Consider the following 23,880-nt stretch of genomic DNA (forward strand, 5'->3'; position numbering starts at 1 on the left):
ATCAAGACGTTGGGCAAATGGAGCATCATTTGGTCCATTGATGTGTTGACGTATTTTAGGTACCCTGAGAATGTCTCTACCAAGCAGAAGTAAGATCTTTGCATTTTTGTCAAGGGTTGGTATTTCATTGGATATAGGCCTTAGGTGAGTGTGATGAAGAGCGGCCTCTGGTGTAGGAATCCCCTCTTTGTTGGATGGTATCTCATTATATTCAACAAGTGTGGGTAAGGGTATCTCAAGATTGTCCTTGAAAGAAGCTACAACCAGTCCACTGGCTCTTCTTCCAGATTCCTCTGTAATTCCACTACAGGTACCCAAGGTGTAAGGGTAAGCATCTCCCTTTAAGTTTAACAGATCAAAGAGTTCTGATCTTGCGAGTAATTGGTTGCTCTGGTCGTCCAAGATGGTGTACACCCTTAGAGTCTTTTCTGGCTGTCCCTTGGGGTATACTTTGACTAGACATATCTTTGCACAAGACTTGTCCCGGAGATCTTCCCCACAGACTTTTGTGCATGAAGAAGATACAGTAGTAGGACTTGCTGTTTGATCTGCATTCTCCCCGCCATGCCTTGGTGCAGAGGGGAAATGTGCAGGGGGTGTAGCATTGGGTTGAGATGGGTGCAGTGCCTGCACGTGGTCCTCACAGCCGCACTCTATGCACTTAAAAGCAGTTTTACAGTCCTTAGCAAAATGTTCAGTAGAAGCACAACATCTGAAACATACCCCAAAATTCTTTAGAAGTTCCTTGCGTTCCTGGAGGGGTTTCTTTCTGAAACCAATGCATTTCTTGAGGGGGTGTGGCTTCTTATGAATGGGACACATGAGGTTGGGATTTTCGATCCTATCACCTTGGTTGCTCTTGACAGGAGCTGATGCTGGTGTGGGAAGGATTTCAGTCTTTTTCACTGATACTGGACCTCTGTGGTTCTTGTAGTTAGGGCGTGGGCTGTCAAACTTGGGGGTAGGTGAACCAGGATGACTTGACTCACTGTAGAAGAAGCTTGGGTCATTCTTGGATTCCGCAATGTTCTTGACAAACTCACAGAAGTAAGAAAAGGGGGGGAAGGAGACTCAATTTTCTCTTTTATATCTTGACCCAAGTGTAGTCCACCTTTCTTGAATACCGTATGGCAGCTTGGAAACTATTGGGTTTACCCCACGAGCTGTGTCTAGGTAACTGAGGACAGGTAAGTGAGTGTCCATTTTGGCCAGCTGGAGTTCAAAGAGTAGGTCACTGAGCTCTTGGAATTTCTCATTGTCCTTGCCGGATATTTTTGGAAAATCCTGCAGCCGTTTGAACAGAGCATTCTCTATGGCTTCAGGACTTCCAAAGCTTCGTTCTACCCTTTCCCAAGCAGCAATGAGGCCTGCCGCAGGATTATCAATGTGGACGGATCTGAGTCTCTTGAAACGTTCTGTAAACTGTGGGCCCAGCCACGTGATCAGCAGATCTAGTTCTTCAGCAGCAGTAATACCAAGGTTATTAGTTGTGGATCTGAAGGCACATTTCCAACCTCTGTAGTTCTCAGGCTGGTCATCAAACCTAGTGAGGCTGGTCTTAGTAAGTTCACGACGAATCATGAATTTTGCAAAGTCTGACATGTCTGTTTTCTCTGACTTTGGGCAAGGAATTGCTGGCTGTGTAGTGCTGTTCATATTATTTGTGGTGTTCTGGGTAAGAGACATAGGGAGATAGGGCGGTGCATAGGCATTCAGCCTAAGAGCTGGTTTAAAGTCTGTAGGTCTCGCTGCATGTGGAACTGTGTGGTTGCTAGGGATTTGGTGACTTACTGGCATATTGGGTTGTGACCAGGCATTTGTATATTGAGTTTGTTGAGGTGTTGGGCCTTGGTGCACTGTGGTGTGTGAAAATGGGTCAGGATGACCAAGTGATTGTGCATTGTACTGACCTTGGATGTGGCGTGTTGCATAGAGATTGGAGTCTTTTTGTTCTGGAAGGATATCCCCTGGAAGGATGTCCGCACTGTCAGGAATGTTTGCAGCAATCAGGGGTTCACTGTTTTGACTTAGGAAATAGTCTCTTGTGCACTTAAGAGGATCCTCCACATCCACTTCACTTGAACTGATGCTGTCCCTTCACTTCCACTGCCAGCTTGTTCCAAAACCTTTAACCGTACCATTGCTGTGGCATACTCACATCGTTTCCCTAGAGCTTCCATTTCTGCTCTTTCACGTGCTGCTCTAGATTCCATTTCTGCTCTTTCACGTGCTACTCTAGATTCCATTTCTGCTTTTTCACGTGCTGCTCTAGATTCCATTTCTGCTTTCCGTTGTGCAAAATCGGCTTGTATTTTAGCAGTTTCTGCTTCTGCACGTGCATTTATAAGTTGTTCGCTGAGCATGGAATATTTTGAGCTTTGTGACTTAGATGATCGTTTTGAACGCCTGGTGGACACAGAAATGCGTGACGATGTTTCCAATAATTGTGCAATTCTGGCTGCTGTCTTAGACTTAACTTCACGCAATAGACTGTCTCGATCCAAATTAAGACGATTAAAGTTTTGCAGTTCTTATAAAGAATCCTGGCTATTGAATTCTTCAAAATGCTTATATATTCCTTACTTGACACTTTATAAATTTCATATACTGAACAAAGCTGTCCTAGTGCGCCCTCAAGCGGTGACACATCACAAACAGGCTGAGAGATGGTGGACATGTGACTTTGCAATTTTTGCCATAAGTTTAGGACAGTGGAATAAAGCTCATGTTTCCTACCTTCAAGCTTCTCTTTTACCTTCCATGTAGGCTTAGCAGGGCGTTTAGACTGCAGGTTGAGATCCATAACTTCTCCTTGTTCTGATTGTAGACATTGCTCATCCTGAATAGCCAGAACTGTATTTCCTTCAGCCATGATAGTACACAGGAAAATGGATCTGAATAAAGCTAGAGTAAATTTGTAGCTGGTTATGCTATAATGAGCTGTGCTATAGCTGCAAACACTGATTTCCTGTTACACTACAGGCAAGCTTGTTATGTATTTGTATCTGCAGAAGCTGCAACTGGCTTACTGGTAGTTTTTATCAACCATCTTTTCACTATTCTGACTCAGTAACTATGCTGTAAGTGTAAGGTTCCTCAGACAGTTACTCTGGGTATATGTCTACATTAACCAGTACTCACACCGAGAGACCTTATCAGATAGTGCCCACTCAACTATAGAGACATGTGTGAAGAATCCAGATGAGGGTTTATTTCAAGCTGATATTCTTGTAGTTATGCACAAAACAGCAGTAGGTGAAAAGATGATGATTTACCAGAGCTGGCCAGAATCTAAAATGGCAGACACACACAGAGCTGAGGACAGGATGAGGGCAGGACTAATGACATCAGAACCTGGCTAAAGGAAATCAGGAGGGACAAGTTTTAACAAGATGCAAAGCTCTGCAATAAAAACATGACAACACATGAAATACATATATCGTGGGACATGACAGGTCCTTTTCTCCACTCTTTTCACTGCTTCATGAATAGACTCCTTTATCTCCATCCACTTTATCTCTCTCCAAGTACATAGACCTCTTTGGGGCCCATTTATTAATGAGTTTTAGCTAATTAAAACTCATTGCACATGATAAATGGTGCTCCAGCCAATCAGCTCCCAACTGTCATTTTTCAAACACATGACAGGAGCTGATTGGTTGGAGCACTATTTATCATACACAACAAGTTTTAATTAGCTAAACACATTGATAACTGGGCCTGTTTATCTCTATCCCAAGTCGTAGCACACAGACCTTTTTATCCCCAAGATTTGATGAATTTCTCACAAAAGGGTCTATTCATGAAGCAGTGAAAAGAGTGGAGAAACAGACCAGTGGAGAAGTTGCTCATGGCAACCAATCAGCATCTCCCTTACATTTTATAGAATGTGCTTGATAAAGGCTTCCTTCAAAGCCTATTGGTTGCTTCTCTACTGGACCTTTTCTCCACTCTTTTCACTGCTTCATCAATAAACCCCAGAGTGTAAGGTAGGGTAGGACATATAGCTAATGTGTAGCTACCTCCAACTGCCGCCTGCATGCCACACAGGGTGAGATGACCAGAGGCATAACTAGGGTTTTCTGAGCCCCCCCCCCCAAAAAAAAACACCACACACACAAAAAGAAATTTGCACCCGCTCGAAAAATGGGCGTGGCCACGCACCAGAAGGGGTGTGGCCACTGAAAATGGGGTGTGCCAACATGACTATCACCTACCCCCTGTGTCGCCTCTCAGCACACTATCACCTACCCCTTGTGTCGTCTTTCAGCACAAATTCATTCAATTTTTGCACAGTACGCATGCAGAGTCCCCTTTTTACACAGTGCCAGATACACAATTGCCCCACAGTGCCAGATTCACAGTGCCAGATACATGCCCCACAGTGCCAGATACATTCCCCACAGTGCCAGTTACATTGCCCCACAGTGCCAGTTACAATGCCCCACAGTGCCAGTTACATGCCCCACAGTGCCAGTTACATGCCCGACAGTACCATACATGCCCCACAGTGCCAGTTACAATGCCCCACAGTGCCAGATACAATGCCCCACAGTGCCATTTACATGCCCCACAGTGCCATACATGCCCCACAGTGCCAGATACAATGCCCCACAGTGCCAGTTACATGCCCCACAGTGCCATACAGGCCCCACAGTGCCAGATACATGCCCCACAGTGCCAGTTACATTGCCCCACAGTGCCAGTTACATGTCCCACAGTGCCAGTTACAATGCCCCACAGTGCCAGTTACATGCCCCACAGTGCCAGTTATATGCCCCACAGTGCCATACATACCCCACAGTGCCAGATACATGCCCCACAGTGCCAGTTACATGCCCCACAGTGCCAGATATAAGACTCCCCCCCGTCACTCACCGCTTCCCTCTGCTATGTGAGGGGAGGAGAGCGCAGAGCCTCTCCTGCCCCTCAACGCTCCAGGTCTCCGGCAGCGGCTATCTTAAATGTGGTGCCGGGTCGTTAGCCAATCAGAGCTCGCAGACCGGCAGCCAATCAGGAGCCGGTCCGCAAGCTCTGATTGGCTAACGCCGCTGGAGACCGGACACACACGCAGCGCTGCTGGCAGCGCAGCAGCGGCAGTTAGCACATTGAGGGGCAGGAGAGATGCTGCGCTCTCCTCCCCTCACATTGCAGCATGACGGGGGCGAGTGGGCATGATGCCCTGGCCGCCGCCGCCGCCCCCTCTGCTGGGCCTGCCAAGGCGCCCAGGGCACGTGCCCCACTCACCCTGCCTTAGTTACGCCTCTGGAGATGACATAGGGGGAGATTTATCACAGCTTGTAGAAAGATAAAGTGAGGAGATATAGAATACCAGCCAGTCAGCTCCTACCTGTCATAATGACAGAACCTGATCATTTGGTACTTCATCTCTCTCCAAGCTTTCATAAATGTCTCCCTTAGATTAGAATCACTGCCCCAAATATCTCACTTATCAGGATCTCCATGATGTTTCCATCTTCTCTGGTCTTCCAGGAGCCATCTTAATTTTCTTCTGCTCATCTTCAGATGTCAATAATAAATACACAAAAAAACAAATGTTCAGGAAAAGCACAGATTTTATGGTGCTCTGAACAATAGACAGTAATACTGTAGGTAGTGTGGAGGAAGTTTTGCACTAGTTGTGTAAACAAACTAGCTCACTCTTCTGAGGCCAGACTCTAGCATCAGACACAAGTGCTTCAACTGAAGAAATGCCAGTGATACTATTGTGCGCCGGGGTTCTATACCTGCTCATAGGATTGCAAAATGGCCAACCTGCTCACATCACTGCGGCGAGGTGGCCATATTTCTTGCTGGCATGGAGAAAACCAGCTACTGGTTATCTGAATTCCCATGAGTTGTGCTGACTAGTTTACACACTATTTCAACCAATTTTTTAGTGAAGCCCCACACACTACCCCATAAGCATCACACCCTGTGAGGTTGCAAGTTGATACCATTTGTATGTAATAGTCAGTGCCGTAACTAGACATTTTAGAGCTGTGTGCAGGAAACGGCATCAGCGCCCCCCCTTTATGTAAAATAGGTGCACTGCGCGACTTAGGCCGCGGGGAAAATATAGGGGCGTGGCTTCATGGGGAAGGGGTGTGGCCACAAAATAATACCAATTCATATTACGGTGCACAGTAGTCTTCATTATTCAAATTACGCAGCACAGTAGCGCCACACCAGGTAGAGGCCCCTTTTACACATTACGGCAGACAGTCCCCCTTTTTACACTTTTATGACAGCTAGCTTCTTCTTTTTACAAATTACGGCAGACAGTCCCCCTTTTTTACACATTACGGCAGACAGTCCCCCTTTTTACACTTTTACAGCAGACAGCGTCCCCTTTTTAACACACATTACAGCAGACAGTCCCCCTTTTTTACACATTACGGCAGACAGTCCCCCTTTTTACACTTTTACAGCAGACAGCGTCCCCTTTTTACACATTACATCAGACAGCGTCCCCTTTTTACACATTACGGCAGACAGCATCCCCTTTTTACACATTACGGCAGAAAGAATAGATAGATATAGATACTTACCATCTCTCCGCTGGCTCAGGCAGTCAGGCTCCTCAGTGCAGGCAGTCAGGCAGCTCCGGGGACAGGGGAGAAGGAGGAGGAGGGAGGGGGACTTGGGAGCCGCAGCAGCGCAATGTAATTGGTGGAATCGCCACTGCAGCTGTCCCTCTCCTTCCACATAGGCTGGCGATGCGCTTCCCTCATCACAGCGGCGGCGGCCAGCCTATGTGGAAGGAGAGGGACAGCTGCAGCGGCGCCTCCACCAATTACATTGCACTGCTGCGGCTCCGGAGTCCCTGTGCTCTCCTCTTCGGCATCGGTGGCCCGCAGCACACAGCGGCAGGTGGCATGTAATGAGTCAGTTTGACTCATTACATGCTGCTGGCTTTGGTCCCCTTCACAGTGGCGGGCCCTAGTGCAAGGCACCGCTTGCACTGGTGGTAGTTCTGCCACTGCATATACTGTATATGCAAACTCACACTGACAGCACATATACAGTATATGCACACACCTTCCTCCCCTCCCCCTGACACTGACAACTCCTACACACACACACACACACACACACACACACACACACACACACACACACCCCAGTCAGAGAGGCAGGATGCAGCTTACTGGTGTTTGAGGCCACTCCCATCGCCGAGATGCGCTGCTGCGGTGTGCTGCTGGCAGTTGAAGCGACCAATAGAAGTGCTGTATTGCACTTGCTGCAGCACGTTCTCTCTCCGGAGTTCCTCCTGTTCCTTGTGCGGCTCCTGTATGTGACTGTGCCCTCCTGTCCTCCCGCCCCTTCCTTCTCTGCAGCCTGCGTGCCGTCCAGTGTCTGGGTCGCAGGCTGCAGCCTCCTGTTCCATTGGACAGCCGCCAGGCAGACTTGCGCCGCTCAACGGCGCTGGCGGCTGTCTGTCACTGGCAACAGGAGTGTGCGGGACGGAAGACAAGATATGCGCGCAGCACATCTGAGACTGGGTAAGCCGGGATGGGGCGGAGCTGCAATGCTGCACGCTGTGTATGTCTAATATGTACTGTATGTAGTGGTTTGCTCGGCAAAGAAGTAGTCGAGCGCACCACGGCATACTGTACATGACAGCGGGCAGCATTGCAGATAGCGGCGGGTAGTAGCCCTGCGGGTGTTGCCGAACGGTACGCCCACAGCGCATTTGCGGCACACACCTAGTTACGGCTCTGGTAATAGTGACAGTTGCCTGATATGTCCCATGGTAAATTCTTATCTCTGCCCCATTATTATCACAGCTTCCCCTGAAATCTGCTGAATCCCAAATAGTTACTTAATAGTCTGCAGCATACTAATCCATAGTCTCCAATTAATAATGTCATAATTTGCATATTATTTATTTTATGTGCAGCCTTGCTTAAAAATCCTGTGGTCATGGCCAGGAGACAAATTAAAGCCACTCGAGCTATTCTCACCAGGAGCTGCTGATCTGTGCTGCTAACAAAATGTGTCTGGGTGACAGGACATGGCTCCATCGTGAAGAAACGCATTGGATGATGGCCCTCATTCCGAGTTGATCGCTCGCTAACTGCTTTTAGCAGCAGTGCAAACGCTAAGCCGCCGCCCTCTGGGAGTGTATCTTAGCTTAGCAGAAGTGCGAACGAAAGGTTAGCAGAACTGCTACTAAAAAAATTCATGCCGTTTCAGAGTGGCTCGATACTTACTCCTAGCTTGCGTTGACTGCAGTCTGTTTAGTTCCTGGTTTGACGTCACAAACACGCCCTGCGTTCGGCCAGCCACTCCCCCGTTTCCCCAGCCACTCCTGCGTTTTACCTGGCACGCCTGCGTTTTTTAGCACACTCCCTGAAAACGCTGAGTTGCCGCCCAGAAACACCCACTTCCTGTCAATCAAACAGCGAACACTCGAGCGACTGAAAAGCGTCGCTCGAGCTTGTGTAAAACTACAAAGTTTTGTGTGAAAGTACTTAGCGCATGCGCGCTGCGTACCATGCGCATGTGCATAAATGCTGTTTTTTCACCTGATCGCTGTGCTGCGAAAATCGGCAGCGAGCTATCAACTCGGAATGAGGGCCGTTATCCACTGGTTAACTGTCTTCAGTTCAGATAAGATATGTAACTTTTATTTTGTGTATGTGCAATATTGTATGTTTTTAGTGGTGTATTTGTAAACAGGATTACGCTATGTATTTATATTTCATTCAATTTACTGTATGTTATGGTGCAATAGATACAGAAATTCAAGTTATTAGGACTGTTTGTAGGGTTATTGGGGTCATATTGGATATCAGATAAGCTAATTTTTCTAATTTTTTTCCTTTTTTGGTACGGGTTAATTTTTTCTATTTTGCAGACTATTTTGCACTAGAAAGCGCACTTGTCCTTTCTGTTTACTAAGGTCCCGATTTTGACCGAGATGCCGTTTTTTCATCAAAGTGTCATCTCGGTAATTTACTAAACTCAAATCACGGCAGTGATGAGGGCATTCGTAATATTTGGAAGTCCTAGGAAAAAAATCACGAATGAATACACCATCGGTCAAAACGCGTCTGTTTAAGTATGAATCTCGGTCATTTACTAAGAAGTGCAAAGCAAAAAAAAACAAAACACTGCCGTGAAAAATTACAACTCGTAAAAAAGTGCTTAAAAAAAACAGACCTGCTTTTTTTATTCGTGATTGGATAGGCATGCACGGATCCATGAGATCCGTGCATGTATATCAGTGGGAAGGGGTGGGAAAGTGATGATTTTTTCAAAAAAAATTGCGTGGGGTCCCCCCTCCTAAGCATAACCAGCCTCGGGCTCTTTGAGCCGATCCTGGTTACAGAAATATGGGAAAAAAATTGACAGGGGTTCCCCCATATTTAAGCAACCAGCATCGGGCTCTGCGCCTGGTCCTGGTTCCAAAAATATGGGGGACAAAAAGAGTAGGGGTCCCCCGTATTTTTAAAACCAGCACCGGGCTCCACTAGCTGGACAGATAATGCCACAGCCGGGGGTCACTTTTATATAGTGCCCTGCGGCCGTGGCATCAAAAATCCAACTAGTCACCCCTGGCCGGGGTACCCTGGGGGAGTGGGGACCCCTTCAATCAAGGGGTCCCCCCCCCAGCCACCCAAGGGCCAGGGGTGAAGCCCGAGGCTGTCCCCCCCCCCATCCAATGGGCTGCGGATGGGGGGGCTGATAGCCTTTGTTGTAAATGAAAAGATATTGTTTTTAGTAGCAGTACTACATGTCCCAGCAAGCCTCCCCCGCATGCTGGTACTTGGAGAACCACAAGTACCAGCATGCGGCGGAAAAACGGGCCCGCTGGTACCTGTAGTACTATTACTAAAAAAATACCCAAATAAACACAAGACACACACACCTTGAAAGTAAAGATTTATTACATACATGCACACAAACATACATACATACTTACCTTATGTTCACACGCAGGTCGGTCCTCTTCTCCAGTAGAATCCATGGGGTACCTGTAGAAAAAATTATACTCACAAAATCCAGTGTAGATCGGTCCTCTTCAAATCCATTTGTAATCCTCGGAAAGCCGAGCCACGAACTGAAAGGGGCCCCATGTTTTCACATGGGACTCCTTTCCCCGAATGCCAGAAACCCACTCTGACTTCTGTCTAAGTGGGTTTCCTCAGCCAATCAGGGAGCGCCACGTTGTAGCACTCTCCTGATCGGCTGTGTGCTCCTGTACTGAGTGACAGGCGGCACACGGCAGTGTTACAATGTAGTGCCTATGCGCTCCATTGTAACCAATGGTGGGAACTTTCTGCCCTGCGGTTGACCTAAAGTGACGTCACCGCTGAGCAGAAAGTTCCCACCATTGGTTACAATGGAGCGCATAGGCGCTACATTGTAACACTGCCGTGTGCCGCCTGTCACTCAGTACAGGAGCACACAGCCGATCAGGAGGGTGCTACAACGTAGCGCTCCCTCAGAGCCGGCCCTAGCCTATATGATGCCCTAGGCAAGATTTTGGCTGGTGCCCCCTAGCATCACTGCTAGTTTCGCCTCTGACCCTGCACCCCTTTCACAGCACCATCACCCCCACCCATAGGAGTCCTTTTTTTGTTTTCCTACCGCCTGTAATTTAAATAAGAACAGTGTGCACATTCAGCGCACAGCCCAAAAAGGTATTTGTTTTTGCTGGCAAGGAGCATGGCCACACAATAGTACCCCCAATTCAAATTATGCCTCACAGTACTGCAACTTTATTCACAATTTATCATGCGATTAGTGTCCCTTATTCACATTACATCACACAGAGGTACCACCCTACCTTATATATGTTACTCCTCACAGTAGTGTCCCTCATTCACATGACATCATACTGAATTGCTCCTTATTCACATTACACCACACTGCTCTTTATTCACATTAGACCACACAGTAGTGCCCTTTCTATATGTTATGCCACACAGTAGAGCACCTTATACACAAAATGCCACACATTAGTAATGCATTTATACACATAATCTCACACAGTAATGCCCCTTACACATATGACAAACATTATTAATGTCATTTTAAACATAATGTGCCTTACACATTATGCCAACCCTTATAAATGCCCTTATACACATAATTTCCCTTACACATATGCCGCACATTGTTAGTGCCCTTATACACATAATGACACACATAATGTCCCTTACACACATGCTGCACATTATTAGTGCCCTTATACACATAATGACACACATAGTGCCCCTTACACATATGTTACACATTATTAATGCCCTTATACACATAATGAATGACACATATAGTTCCTAGCGTGAGTCAACTGGCAGCTCTGCTAACGTCGGGTGCTTATTTGCCTTGCTATGTGGCTAGGATGCACAAGCAGCTTCTGCTGATTAAAATGATATGCAGCATGCCTATATACTGTGTGAGACTGTGGCTGTATCTGCATACAAAATGCTACACACAGAATATAGGCATGCCGCATATCATTTTAATCAGCAGAAACTGCTTGTGCCCCTAGGCATACCAAATGCCCTAGGCAATTGCCTAGTTTGCCTATGCCTAGGGCCGGCTCTGCGCTCCCTGATTGGCTGAAGAAACCCACTTAGACATCAGTCAGAGTGGGTTTCTGGCATTCGGGGAAAGGAGTCCCATGTGAAAACATGGGGCCCCTTTCAGTTCGTGGCTCGGGTGTCCGTTTTGTTATTTTATTCAAGTACCTGGATTACAAATGGTTGCCCCAAGGACCCTGGGACCCGGGATCTGGTGAGTAGAATTTATTCAACAGGTACCCCTTGGATTCTACTGGAGAAGAGGACAGACCCTCGTGTGAACATAAGGTAAGTATGTATGTATGTTTGTGTGCATGTATGTAATAAATCTTTACTTTCACGGTGTGTGTGTCTTGTCTTTTTTTTGGTATTTTTTTAGTAGTAGTACTACAGGTACCAGCGGGCCCGTTTTTCCGCTGCATGCTGGTACTTGTGGTTCTCCAAGTACCAGCATGCGGGGGAGGCTTGCTGGGCCTTGTAGTACTGCTACTAAAAACAATATCTTTTCATTATCACAAAAGGCTATCAGCCTCCCCATCCGCAGCCCATTGGATGGGGGGGGGGCAGCCTCGGGCTTCACCCCTGGCCCTTGGGTGGCTGGGGGGGGGACCCCTTGATTGAAGGGGTCCCCACTCCCCCAGGGTACCCCGGCCAGGGGTGACTAGTTGGATTTTTGATGCCACGGCCGCAGGGCACTATATCAAAGTGACCCCCGGCTGTGGCATTATCTGTCCAGCTAGTGGAGCCCGGTGCTGGTTTTAGAAATACGGGGGACCCCTGCTCTTTTTGTCCCCCGTATTTTTGGAACCAGGACCAGGCGCAGAGCCCGATGCTGGTTGCTTAAATATGGGGGAACCCCTGTCATTTTTTCCCCCATATTTTTGCAACCAGGATCGGCTCAAAGAGCCCGAGGCTGGTTATGCTTAGGAGGGGGGACCCCACGCAAATTTTTTTTTGGATTTTACAGTGTTTAATTTAAGAAAAAAAAAAAAAATGAACCCAAGCACGGATCACACAGATCCGGCCGAGATTCATTGTAAAAAAGTCGGCAGTGTTTTGCTAATCACTGCCGTAAAAATAAAAAATAAAAACACGAATGACATCGACATCGGAACAAAAGAAAAACCCGAATACGACAGCTTAGTAAATCCGTCGTAACCAATTCAAAAAGTTGCAGTTTTACACTTTCGATGTCATTCGTGATTGAACTTTGACCTGAAACGGGAAAATACGAATCTTTTTAAATTTACCCCATTGTCAGATGTTGTGGTGTGCTCCAAACAAACACCCCTGATGGCACTCACTGCAATTACACTGCTCCTCCTCAGCCTGGTCTGGCTGCCCCTCTCTTTCCCCTGCAAGCTGCAGCAGCTTACTTACAAGTCAGTCACTCACTGACACTGACAGTCGCAGACTAGTACTGCTGCTGCTGGAAAAACGAGTGACATGTCAATGCTGCTGCCGGCCGCCTGCCAGTATTGAATTTGTCTTCATAAGAGGAACGCTGGCTGCATGCTGATCCTCATCAGTGTCTGGAGTTGGCATAGCATAGAAGGAGAGAGGTGGGCATGTGGCGGGTGTGACGGGTGGGCGGTGGCATCCTTGATTAACCCAGGCGTCTGGTCAGTAATACAGTCCTGACAGGGTGCAGCGCAGAGGGGACAGTAATCAGCCTGCTCGGCGATCGCTGCATCAGGCATGTGAGATCGAGGTGGCAGACATTAGGGGGTGCCTGTGCGCACCAGGCACCCCCCCTGCGCACACCTATGAATGGACACTCCAATTTTGGAATTTTTGGTCATTTGAAGTACACTTTTAATTTGACACTTCACTTGTAATATTATTTTAATATACACTTGTTTAGTGCTTGTTTATTTTCTAATATATCATATATGCATATAGTCCATAGGAGGGGTCTTAGGCTTTGAAACATTTATGTGTTTGAGTGCCAGCAGAAGTTAGACTGTATGTACAGTATTATATATACAGTATGTATATATGTGTGTGTTTATATATTTATATATGTATATATATATATATATATATATAATGTGTTTGTATGTATACATGTATATACTGTGTGTGTGTGTGTGTGTGTGTGTGTGTGTGTGTGTGTGTGTGTGTGTGTGTGTATATGTAAATAGTCAGTGTCTGTGTAGGTGTATAAATATATATATACATGTGTATATAATGTGTATGTGTGCATATATTTGTGTGTGTGTGTGTGTGTGTGTGTGTGTGTGTGTGTGTGTGTGTGTGTGTGTATATATATATATATATATATATATATATATATATAAAGTCAGCTGTGACCCGGCACTCCTCACTTCATACAGCTTGCTCCGGTGCCCTCCTTAGGTGCTGGACCCATGTGTAGAGCTATGAGGAAGGCGGCACTCAGGAGTCTCTCACTTGTCTGCAGTGGCCCGTCTGTGCAGATAATTCTTTAGGAATTGCATAATCTGCTCCTGATTTGTTTCTTGCCTATTCATGCGTTCAGTTGCAGTAGGTGTTGGGCAGCATCCATTCTTTGGGTAAGTTCCCCTGCCAGATCCATTAGGCCAGAACAAACTGTTATAGTTTCAGATTTTTTATTATCTGTCTCGGGACCCTTGAACCTAACTGCAGTGTAGGTGAAACGTGGAGTCTTTAATTAGTGATGTGCACCGGACATTTTTCGGGTTTTGTGCTGTGGTTTTGGATTCGGATCCGCGGCCGTGTTTTGGATTCGGACGCGATTTGGCAAAACCTCACCGAAAATTTTTTGTCGGATTCGGGTGTGTTTTGGATTCGGGTGTTTTTTTCAAAAAACCCTAAAAAACAGCTTAAATCATAGAATTTGGGGGTCATTTTGATCCCATAGTATTATTAACCTCAATAACCATAATTTCCACTCATTTCCAGTCTATTCTGAACACCTCACACCTCACAATATTATTTTTAGTCCTAAAATTTGCACCGAGGTCGCTGGATGGCTAAGCTAAGCGACACAAGTGGCCGACACAAACACCTGGCCCATCTAGAAGTGGCACTGCAGTGTCAGGCATGATGGCACTTCAAAAAAATAGTCCCCAAACAGCACATGATGCAATGAAAAAAAGAGGCGCACCAAGGTCGCTGTGTGACTAAGCTAAGCGACACAAGTGGCCGACACAAAGACCTGGCCCATCTAGGAGTGGCACTGCAGTGTCAGGCAGGATGGCACTTCAAAAAAATTGTCCCCAAACAGCACATGATGCAAAGAAAAATGAAAGAAAAAAGAGGTGCAATATGGAATTGTCCTTGGGCCCTCCCACCCACCCTTATGTTGTATAAACAGGACATGCACACTTTAACAAACCCATCATTTCAGCGACAGGTCTGCCACACGACTGTGACTGAAATGACTGGTTGGTTTGGGCCCCCACCAAAAAAAGAAGCAATCAATCTCTCCTTGCACAAACTGGCTCTACAGAGGCAAGATGTCCACCTCATCATCATCCTCCGATTCCTCACCCCTTTCACTGTGTACATCCCCCTCCTCACAGATTATTAATTCGTCCCCACTGGAATCCACCATCTCAGGTTCCTGTGTACTTTGTGGAGGCAATTGCTGCTGGTGAATGTCTCCACGGAGGAATTGATTATAATTCATTTTGATGAACATCATCTTCTCCACATTTTCTGGAAGTAACCTCGTACGCCGATTGCTGACAAGGTGAGCTTCTGCACTAAACACTCTTTCGGAGTACACACTGGAGGGAGGGCAACTTAGGTAGAATAAAGCCAGTATGTGCAAGGACCTCCAAATTGCCTCTTTTTCCTGCCAGTATACGTACGGACTGTCTGACGTGCCTACTTGGATGCGGTCACTCATATAATCCTCCACCATTCTTTCAATGGTGAGAGAATCATATGAAGTGACAGTAGACGACATGTCAGTAATCGTTGGTAGGTCCTTCAGTCCGGACCAGATGTCAGCACTCGCTCCAGACTGCCCTGCATCACCGCCAGCGGGTGGGCTCGGAATTCTTAGCCTTTTCCTCACACCCCCAGTTGCGGGAGAATGTGAAGGAGGAGCTGTTGACGGGTCACGTTCCGCTTGACTTGACAATTTTCTCACCAGCAGGTCTTTGAACCTCTGCAGACTTGTGTCTGCCGGAAAGAGAGATACAACGTAGGTTTTAAATCTAGGATCGAGCACGGTGGCCAAAATGTAGTGCTCTGATTTCAACAGATTGACCACCCGTGAATCCTGGTTAAGCGAATTAAGGGCTCCATCCACAAGTCCCACATGCCTAGCGGAATCGCTCTGTTTTAGCTCCTCCTTCAATGTCTCCAGCTTCTTCTGCAAAAGCCTGATGAGGGCAATGACCTGACTCAGGCTGGCAGTGTCTGAACTGACTTCACGTGTGGCAAGTTCAAAGGGTTGCAGAACCTTGCACAACGTTGAAATCATTCTCCACTGCTCTTGAGTCAGGTGCATTCCCCCTCCTTTGCCTATATCGTGGCCAGATGTATAGGCTTGAATGGCCTTTTGCTGCTCCTCCATCCTCTGAAGCATATAGAGGGTTGAATTCCACCTCGTTACCACCTCTTGCTTCAGATGATGGCAGGGCAGGTTCAGGATTGTTTGGTGGTGCTCCAGTCTTCTGTACGCGGTGGCTGAATGCCGAAAGTGGCCCGCAATTCTTCGGGCCACCGACAGCATCTCTTGCACGCCCCTGTCGTTTTTTAAATAATTCTGCACCACCAAATTCAATGTATGTGCAAAACATATGGGACGTGCTGGAATTTGCCCAGATGTAATGCACGCACAATATTGCTGGCGTTGTCCGATGTCACAAATCCCCAGGAGAGTCCAATTGGGGTAAGCCATTGTGCAATGATCTTCCTCAGTTTCCGTAAGAGGTTGTCAGCTGTGTGCCTCTTCTGGAAAGTGGTGATACAAAGCGTAGCCTGCCTAGGAACGAGTTGGCGTTTGCGAGATGCCGCTACTGGTGCCGCCGCTGCTGTTCTTGCTGTGGGAGGCAATACATCTACCCAGTGGGCTGTCACAGTCATATAGTCCTGAGTCTGCCCTGCTCCACTTGTCCACATGTCCGTGGTTAAGTGGACATTGGGTACAACTGCATTTTTTAGGACACTGGTGAGTCTTTTTCTGAGGTCTGTGTACATTTTCGGTATCGCCTGCCTAGAGAAATGGAACCTAGATGGTATTTGGTACCGGGGACACAGTACCTCAATCAAGTCTCTAGTTGCCTCTGAATTAACGGTGGATACCGGAACCACGTTTCTCACCGCCCAGGCTGCCAAGGCCTGAGTTATCTGCTTTGCAGCAGGATGACTGCTGTGATATTTCATCTTCCTCGCAAAGGACTGTTGGACAGTCAATTGCTTACTGGAAGTAGTACAAGTGGTCTTCCGACTTCCCCTCTGGGATGACGATCGACTCCCAGCAGCTACAACAGCAGCGCCAGCAGCAGTAGGCGTTACACTCAAGGATGCATCGGAGGAATCCCAGGCAGGAGAGGACTCGTCAGACTTGCCAGTGACATGGCCTGCAGGACTATTGGCTTTCCTGGGTAAGGAGGAAATTGACACTGAGGGAGTTGGTGGTGTGGTTTGCAGGAGCTTGGTTAAAAGAGGAAGGGATTTAGTGGTCAGTGGACTGCTTCCGCTGTCACCCAAAGTTTTTGAACTTGTCACTGACTTATGATGAATGCGCTGCAGGTGACGTATAAGAGAGGATGTTCCGAGGTGGTTAACGTCCTTACCCCTACTTATTACAGCTTGACAAAGGCAACACACGGCTTGACACCTGTTGTCCGCATTTGTGTTGAAATAATTCCACACTGAAGAGCTGATTTTTTTTGTATTTTGACCAGGCATGTCAATGGCCATATTCGTCCTACGGACAACAGGTGACTCCCCGGGTGCCTGACTTAAACAAACCACCTCACCATCAGAATCCTCCTTGTCAATTTCCTCCCCAGCGCCAGCAACACCCATATCCTCATCCTGGTGTACTTCAACAGTGACATCTTCAATTTGACTATCAGGAACTGGACTGCGGGTGCTCCTTCCAGCACTTGCAGGGGGCGTGCAAATGGTGGAAGGCGCAAGCTCTTCCCGTCCAGTGTTGGGAAGGTCAGGCATCGCAACCGACACAATTGGACTCTCCTTGGGTATTTGTGATTTAGAAGAACGTACAGTTCTTTGCTGTGCTTTTGCCAGCTTAAGTCTTTTCATTTTTCTAGCGAGAGGATGAGTGCTTCCATCCTCATGTGAAGCTGAACCACTAGCCATGAACATAGGCCAGGGCCTCAGCCGTTCCTTGCCACTCCGTGTCGTAAATGGCATATTGGCAAGTTTACGCTTCTCCTCAGACGCTTTTAATTTAGATTTTTGGGTCATTTTACTGAACTTTTGTTTTTTGGATTTTACATGCTCTCTACTATGACATTGGGCATCGGCCTTGGCAGACGATGTTGATGGCATTTCATCGTCTCGGCCATGATTAGTGGCAGCAGCTTCAGCACGAGGTGGAAGTGGATCTTGATCTTTCCCTATTTTAACCTCCACATTTTTGTTCTCCATATTTTAATGTGTGGAATTATATGCCAGTATCAATAGCAATGGCCTACTACTATATATACTGAGCACAACTAAAATGCATGACAGGTATAGAATGTAGATGGATAGTATACTTAATGACGACACAGAGGTAGGTACAGCAGTGGCCTTCCGTACCGTACTGCTATATATAGTATACTGGTGGTCACTGTGTCAGCAAACTGCAAAACTAAAATGCACCACAGGTATATAATGTAGATGGATAGTATACTTAATGACAATACAAAGGTAGGTACAGCAGTGGCCTTCCGTACCGTACTGCTATATATAGTATACTGGTGGTCACTGTGTCAGCAAACTGCAAAACTAAAATGCACCACAGGTATAGAATGTAGATGGATAGTATACTTAATGACGACACAGAGGTAGGTACAGCAGTGGCCTTCCGTACCGTACTGCTATATATAGTATACTGGTGGTCACTGTGTCAGCAAAACTCTGCACTGTACTCCTCCTATATAATATTATACTGGTGGTCCCGACTCCCCAGTCCCCACAATAAAGCAGCACACTGAGCACAGATATGGAGTGTTTTTCAGGCAGACAACGTATAATGGTGGTCACTGTCAGCAAAACTCTGCACTGTACTCCTCCTATATAATATTAATTATACTGGTGGTCCCCAGTCCCCACATTAAAATAAAGCAGCACACTGAGCACAGATATGGAGTGTTTTTCAGGCAGACAACGTATACTGGTGGTCACTGTCAGCAAAACTCTGCACTGTACTCCTCCTATATTATACAGCTGCTCCCCAGTCCTCCCCACAATGAATTAAGCAGTAATGCACAATCAAATTCAACAATAACGGAGAGGACACCAGCCACATCCTCTCCCTAACATTTGCAATGCACGAGTGAAAATGGCGGTGACGCGCGGCTGCTTATATAGAATCCGAATCTCGCGAGAATCCGACAGCAGGATGATGACGTTCGGGCGCGCTCGGGTTACCCGAGCCATACGGGAGAATCCGAGTATGGCTCGGACCCGTGTAAAAAGGGTGAAGTTCGGGGGGGGTTCGGTTTACGAGAAACCGAACCCGCTCATCACTAGTCTTTATAGGATTTTTGCTCATGAAGTATCCAGAGCACACTAGTGGTTTGGTTGAAATCCTTTTTTAAAGGAGCCATGCATGGAACTGAAACCTGGGATTATAGAAATCTAAAACTGCTCATGGTGAATTGAACCCCGTAACTTGTTTCCAGGCCCAAAGAGTTGGAACACACTACTGGGAACTGGAATCGAAACTCAGGACTCAGACAGAAATGAGGAATTCAGGATGAGCAACTGCGAGCAGCTGCACCAGTCTGGAACCCCATTCAGCCCGACATGGAACTGGAGTCTGGGCTCAGGACTCAAAAACTGAAAATCAGGAATAGAGAACTCAGGATGACCATCTGCAGCAGCTGCACAGACCTACACAGACATGGAACACACACTCTGATCACAGCCAAGGAACTGGGTCCAATGAGAAGTAGGAGAGCACTAGGAGGACACAGCAGCAAAGACAGAAGCACTGAAGCCTGGAACCAAGAACTATCCCTGGAGAGAAACACATTGTTTTGGCAATTCACTGGATACATGTGCAGGCTTAAATAAAGAGTATGTGATGCTGATTGATGGTGGTGATCAGTGGATAGCTGGTAGGATGCTCAGGTGGACAGGTGAGTTACCTGACATGATCCAACATGGCTGCACCCATGCTGCTGGTTACTTTGTTTACTTGGATCTCTAGGATATTTAACTGATGCACTGAACACGGTGATATAACACTGCCGGACATTGTAAGAAAGGCTGAGACCCCAATGTGTGGCAGTGACAAAGCTACACCCCATGTACTGTGACCACAGGCCTGTATAGAGTAAGCACACCCCACATCTCACTTTCACAATTATGCATGTACACTTTCCTGATATAAGTGTACATGCACATCCTCAGTTTACCACACCCCCTCTTTAGAGACATGCTATTCACATTGCAAGTAGGCCTAATGATGTAATGCATCCAGCCAGGGACAGATCAAGAAAAAAATTACAAGGGGGACACCATAAATGTCCAGGGTAAAGGAGGGGCGGAGTTAGAGGTGTAGCAGGATTTACCAAGTTTGAGAGGGTGTGATCAGTTTTCTGAGGGTGTGTGGCCAAGTGTTCAATGTGAATATCGGGTGTGTCTATGGTGGATATACACTGCTCAGCTACTCGCCTTAATGTCAGAATACTTTTTTGAAGAAAGCTGTGGTCTTGTCTTCTGTCTCAGGCCTATCCCAATTGGTGCAGTGTCCTACTGGAAAAAAAAAAAAAAAAACAGCGCCCCTTCCTTCATTTATGTTTTCTGCAGTACAGTAGTACACTTATGGCGGAATGTACTAAAGGGAAAATGCGTCCAAAACCCAGAAAACAGCTTTTCTGAACTTTGGCCACATTTTTCATATGTACTGGGCTTCGATGCAGTGGGTAACTCCAGCTATAGAAGCCTGTGGACTTCTTTCCACATTCTGCACTGAGAGGGACCCAATTGGATCCCCCCAGCAGAGGGACTCCCAGGGCCAAAACTCGGAAGTGCAATGATTGCAAAAGATCAGCTCTTGTTGGGAGAACTGTCATTTGCATTCCTAACCTTACATGTAAATACATATATATGATTAGTATAGATGCGCCGCGATGCTTAGTACATCCCACCATTAAACCCTTGTTCATAGTCTTCTCTCTTCTGGCTCCTTAGAGTCCTCTTCCGTCCTTAGTCAATTCATTATCTCACCTCCTTAAGTTGGTACACACTGGTAGATATATTGGCACACACTGAGCAGGCAGTTCAGCCGTCAATCACCACCAGCTGCTGTAGCATGTGTACGGGCGGTCAGCTGACCGCTCGTACACACACAACGATATACCAATATATCAGTAGATATGTTGGTCATCGTGTGTGCTGCAGGGCCAACATGATATGTCTGTAAACGATGGTGTTCTGTGAACGATGGCGTTCACAGACATATTGCTGGTAAACACTGGCCAACGGACCAGCAATACGTATCGGCCGTTCAATAGATTGGCCGATATATCGTCCAGTGTGTACCCAGCATTAGTCTCCTTACCTATAGCTTCCATAGGTATCGACAGCTTTTACTGGCATTAACCTCCTCCCACACTAGTTTAATGGACCACAGTCTCCATCACCCATGCTTGGCTCCACCCCTTCTTTGGAAACCCCCTTATGAATCCTGCATTTGACTCTTGTCTGCTCACATATGTGCCACTCACTTCTTACTGATCACTTTACTCCTATCGGAGACCCTGTCCTGGGCACTCAGTTATGGCAAATTTAAGTGAATAAAAATCCCTTATTTATGTAAATTGCATCGATAAGAAATCTTTATTATAGGGGCAGATCTGAAATCTTTGTGTCTGGAAAGTGATATTAAATAAAACACTTGCATTTACTATGTAACAAACATTTAAATACAGACACAAATACAAAATAAAAGTACTAGTTGTGTTCATTTAAATTAGAGATGAGCGGGTTCGGTGAGAATCAAACCCTACCGAACATCACGTCCCGAGCCCGAATCCGAGTCCGGCTCGGGACTTCCCACCAATACTCGGAAACCAGAACGAGGCAAAACGTCAGCATCCCGCTGTCGCATTTTCGCGGGTTTTGGATTCCATATAAGGAGCCACGCATCGCCGCCATTTTCACTCCAGCATTGGAGAGTGTAGCGAGAAGACGTATCTCCGTCCTCACTCAGTGTCTTTGCGGGAAAGTGGGGTGGCGATTCCAGTGCTGTCTTGTGCTGCTCAGTCCAGTGTAGTGTCTTATGCTGCACCAGTCCAGTCACAGTGGTGGTGTCCACTGCTGCCATATGTCCAGTGTAGATGTATACGTCTAGTGCAGTGGTGCTGTGTTGTCCTGCATCCGTGCAGTGGCAGTGTCTTGTGCTGCATCAGTCCAGTCACAGTGGTGGTGTCCTCTGCTGCCATATGTTCAGTGCTGCTGTATAAGTCCAGTTTATTGCAGTGGTGCTGTGTTGTCCGGCATGAGTCCAGTGGTGGTGTCCCTGTGCTGCTGTATAAGCCCAGTGGTACTGGCGTATAAGTCCAGTGGTACTGCCGTATAAGTCCAGGGATACTGCAGTATGTGTCCAGTGATACTGCCGCATATGTCCAGTGATACTGCCGTATATATCCAGTCCAGTGGTACAGCCATATATGTCCAGTGATACTGCCGTATATGTCCAGTGGTACTGCCGTATAAATCCAGTGATACTGCCGTATATATGTCCAGTGGTACTGCCATATAAATCCAGTGGTACTGCCGTATAAATCCAGTGATACTGCCATATATGTCCAGTGGTACTGCCATATAATTCCAGTGATACTGCCGTATATGTCCAGTGGTACTGCCGTATAAATCCAGTCCAGTGATACTGCCATATATGTCCAGTGGTACTGCCGTATAAATCCAGTAATTCTGACGTATATGTCCAGTGGTACTTCCGTACAAATCCAGTGATACTGCCGTATATGTCCAGTGGTACTGCCGTATAAATCCAGTGGTACTGCCATATAAATCCAGTCCAGTGATACTGCCATATATGTCCAGTGGGATTGCCATATAATTCCAGAGATACTGCCGTATATGTCCAGTAGTACTGCCATATAAATCCAGTGGTACTGCCATATAAATCCAGTCCAGTGATAGTGCCGTATATGTCCAGTAGTACTGCCATATAAATCCAGTGGAACTGCCATATAAATCCAGTCCAGTGATAGTGCCGTATATGTCCAGTGGTACTGCCGTATAAATCCAGTGGTACTGCCATATAAATCCAGTCCAGTGGTACTGCCGTATATGTCCAGTGATACTGTGGTATATGTCCAGCGGTACTGCCTTATAAATCCAGTGATACTGCTGTATATGTCCAGTAGTACTGCCATATAAATCCAGTGGTACTGCCATATAAATCCAGTCCAGTGATAGTGCCGTATAAGTCCAGTGATACTGCCGTATATGTCCATTGGTACTGCCATTTAAATCCAGTGATACTGCCGTATATGTCCAGTGGTACTGCCGTATAAGTCCAGTGATACTGCCGTATAAGTCCAGTCCAGTGGTACTGCCGTATAATTCCAGTGATACTGCCGTATATGTCCAGTGGTACTGCCATATAAATCCAGTGATACTGCCGTATAAATCCAGTGGTACTGCCATATAAATCCAGTCCAGTGATACTGCCGTATATGTCCAGTGGTACTGCTGTATCAGTCCAGTGATACTGCCTTATAAGTCCAGTCCAGTGGTACTGACGTATAAGTCCAGTCCAGTGGTGCTGCCATATAAGTTCAGTGGTGCTGTCCAGTGCTGTATATTATTTACTCCAAAAAAGGGGTTATTAATATCTAATCCAAATAATTTTTTCATACGTCCTAGAGGATGCTGGGGTCCGCTTCAGTACCATGGGGTATAGACGGTTCCGCAGGAGCCATGGGCACTTTAAGAATTTTCAAGGGTGTGAACTGGCTCCTCCCTCTAGCCCCTCCTCCGGACCTCAGTTTTAGAAATGTGCCCAGGCAGACTGGATGCACTCCAGAGGAGCTCTACTGAGTTTCTCTAAAAAGCCTTATGTTAGGTTTTTTATTTTCAGGGAGAACTGCTGGCAACAGTCTCCCTGCTTCGTGGGACTGAGAGGGCAGAAGTAGGAACCAACTTCCTAAAGAGTTTCATGGCTCTGCTT

This window comes from Pseudophryne corroboree, chromosome 11 (assembly GCF_028390025.1).
Source record: "Pseudophryne corroboree isolate aPseCor3 chromosome 11, aPseCor3.hap2, whole genome shotgun sequence".
Taxonomy (NCBI): domain Eukaryota; kingdom Metazoa; phylum Chordata; class Amphibia; order Anura; family Myobatrachidae; genus Pseudophryne; species Pseudophryne corroboree.